Here is a 3996-nt window from a genome sequence, read left to right as displayed (position 1 = left end):
GGGATTAGGTAACGAACTAGCCGTTAAGTGATAGCCAGCAAGTTAAAGATAATTAACTTTTCCAGCTTGATCCTAAATAATCATAAATTGGTCGATTAATTGGAGAACTGAAGATAAGATCTAGTTGTTGCTAAAAAAAACTCCTACTAAAATCAAACAAACTAAAGATGATGACAACTCAAATATTCACGGGGACAACAAATAGATACAGTTACTATAGAAGCATATGTTATTAAGCAAAATGGCAATAAGATAAAGACTTGAAGAATGCAGTTTCAACCATCAAATATTTAATAAGATAAACCACACCTGATGAAGATGCTCTCTCCTAACTCTACACACAAATTACTCCAAGACATAACTCACTCATGGCCCCTATCTTATTTTTATCTTCATTTATGCGGATCTCACATAGTACTTACAGAATGTATTGCTCTCTCTCTTAACAAAACAAAACCGGACCCCCATTGTTGGTTCCTAACCTCAACTTCTTGGCCATAAGAATAATAAGAGAAACAAAACTATTACAAAACCATTGTAAAATTAGATTCTAAAATCATTCCCAAGAACTACAGTGAATTGTTGTAATCAAATCTAAAGGCATAGAGATAGATAAATTTTCTTAAATATAGTACTTATAGCTTAAGATTCCTGAATCTATAACCTATGCATAAACATTTGCTTAACAACAATAATTAATCTGTGACTTAACATGAATTTCAACCGGATGCCACCGGTTCAAGCTTCGCGCTAAACCATTCAAGGCAATGTAACCTTTAGAACTAAACACAACAGAATGTAAGGCAAGTGTGTCCTCTTCATCATCTCATCTACTTGAGCTTTGTTGTTGTGAAATGTATCTTCTGAGCCTACGGAACCCTCTCTGTTTAGTTTTTCCGTATGTTTGTTTTTGAGCGACCAGAGATTTTTTTCCAGAACGGTGGTTGTCTCTGTTTCTGCTTCTCGATGGAAATGTGGAAAATATGGATAACTCTAGTATTTACGGGAAATTTTTAAGCAACAAAGCACTTGGTAGCACACATAAACTGCACCAAGACTAACATTAAGAAATAATCAGTTTCAAAAAGCGCAAACCTAGAGGAGCTGTTTTTCTTCTTCATTGTCCCCTTCATGAACAACAGCGAAGGTTGTCTTGTTTGTGAAGCTGATCCCAATGCTTATGAACTTGTTGAGCTTATAAATTGTGTTGGGTTTCAGTTCATCTTTGAAACGGGCAGGAAGTGGGCTGAGATTGAACTTGTTTATTACAACAATATGATTGGTTAGCTTAATTTGGGAGAATACTTTTGTGTCGATGAGGAGCAACTCAACTCCCATGGTATATTTCTATTTCTTATATTTTATATTTATTTATTATTTATTTTTCTTTATATTGTATATTTACTTTTTTTAGTAACAATGACACGTGTCATATTTCGGAAGAAGATTTTTCGCTGATGTGGACGCTCTATTGAGTCTCAAAAGGTCGTATATCTATTTCTTATATTGTATATTTACTTATTATTTATTTTTCTTTTATTGTATATTTATTTTTTTTAGTAGCAATGCCACGTGTCATATTTCAGGAGAAGTTTTTTCGCAGACGTGGACGTTCTATGGAGCCTCAAAAGGTCCGTTTTATTAGTAGAGATTTTTTCAGATAGATGTTTAATTTAGTTTTTTTTTAATTTGTAATTGTATATTTTTATTTCTTATATTTTATATTTACTTATTATTTATTTTTCCTTATATTGTATATTTACTTTTTTTTAGTAACAATGCCACGTGTCATATTTCGGAAGAAGTTTTTTCGCTGATGTGGACGCTCTATGGAGCCTCAAAAGGTCGTATTTCTATTTCTTACTATGAGTTAATCCGCGCTACGCGCGGAGCTATTTTGATTTTCAAATGTTAACTATATAGTTTTTTTTTTACATTGTATTACGAAGAACAACAAAATTCTGAATTGTATGTTTGTGTGAATATATATTTCCTTAGGAAAAAACTGAAAACTATACATTTTTCATATAGATGTTTAATATAGTTTTTCATTTCTTATATTGTATATTTACTTATTATTTAGTTTTTCTTATATTGTAGGATAACTCTCTCAATTTGTTTTTAAGTTTTTGTCACAAAAAAACCTTGAATAAGTAAAATGACCAAAATAGCCACTTTTTATTTTGAAAATTTTAATTTTAATTTTTTTTAATTTGAAATTCTATCCTCAAAACCCCCCCCTTAACTCTAAACCCTAAATCTAGATTAGTTAACCCTACAGTATAAATGTATTTTTACTCTTTAATAAAAAAAAAATTGGTCATTTTTCTTATTAAGGCTATTTTGTGACAAAGACTTAAACTGACCATCTTAAGGAATTTCTCAATATTGTATATTTATTTATTCTAATTTTTTTGCTTTTATATCAAATGGTAAAATTACAATAGATATTTAATGTAATATTTCTATGTCTTATATTGTATATTTGCTTATAATTTATTTAACTATACATTTTCCATTTAACTATACATTTTTTAGATAGATGTATAATTTTTTTTTATATTGTATATTTACTTACTATTTATCTTTTATTATTTTTTATATTTACTTTTTCTAAATTTCTTGCTTTTATATCAATGATAATATTATGATATATATTTAATGTAATATTTTTACTTTTTATATACTATATTTACTAATTATTTATTTTTTTCTTATATTTTTACTTATTATAATATGTAACATTTCTATCTCTTATATTGCATATTTACTTACTATTTATTTCTTCATATATTGTATATATATTTACTTATAAAAGTATTTGTAAATAATAAAAATGTAAAAAAATACATTTTTCAGATAGATGTTTGATGTTAGTTTTTATTTCTTATATTGTATATTTACTTATTATTTATTTTTTCTTATATTGTATATTTACTTTTTTTTATTCTAATGTTATGATAGATGCTTAATGTAATATTTTTATTTCTTATACTTAATTATTGTTGTTAAAATAAATATACTTAATTATTATTTATTTTACTATACATTTTTCAGATTGATTTTTAATTTAGTTTTTTCATTTATAATATTGTATATTTACTTAATGTGTATTTTTCCTTATATTTTATATTTATTAATTCTAATATTACGATAGATGTTTAATATAATATTTCTATTTGTTAAATTGTATATTTACTTATTATTCATTTTACTAAACATTTTTTTCAGAGAGATGTTTAATTTAGTTTTTTAATTTCTTAATTGTATTTTACCTATTGTTTTTTTTATTGTATATTTATTTATTTTAATTTTCTCCCTTTTATACCAAATAATACATTTTTTTCACACAAAATAATTTAGTTTTTAATTTCTTAATTGTATTTTACCTATTGTTTATTTTTTTGTTATATCGTATATTTACTTATTTTAATTTTCTTGCTTTTATATCAAATGATAATATTATGATAGAGGTTTGAAGTAATATTTATATTTCTTATATTGTATGCTTGTTTGACTTATATTTTATATTTACTTATAAAATATCTGGAAATAATAAAAATGTAAAACTATACATAATAATAATTTTTAGATAGATGTTTAATGTAGTTTTTCCATTTCTTATATTGTATATTTACATTTTTATTGTATATTTACTTATCTAACTGTTTTGCTTTTATATCAAATTGTAATATTACGATAGATGTTTAATGTAATATTTTTATTACTTATATTGTATAACTTTTTATTGTAATATACTTTTCAGATAGATGTTTAATGTATTTTTTGTATTTTTTATATTGTATATTTACTTATCTAACTGTTTTGCTTTTATATCAAATTGTAATATTACGATAGATGTTTAATGTAATATTTTTATATTTTATATTTATTTATTATTTATTTAACTATACACTTTTCAGATATAGGTTTAATTTAGTTTTTTTCATTTTTTATATTTTATATTTACTTACTGTTTATCTTTTCTTATTTTGT

This window comes from Brassica oleracea, chromosome C5 (genome assembly GCF_000695525.1).
Source record: "Brassica oleracea var. oleracea cultivar TO1000 chromosome C5, BOL, whole genome shotgun sequence".
Taxonomy (NCBI): domain Eukaryota; kingdom Viridiplantae; phylum Streptophyta; class Magnoliopsida; order Brassicales; family Brassicaceae; genus Brassica; species Brassica oleracea.
Note: the sequence above shows the minus strand (reverse complement) of the source record.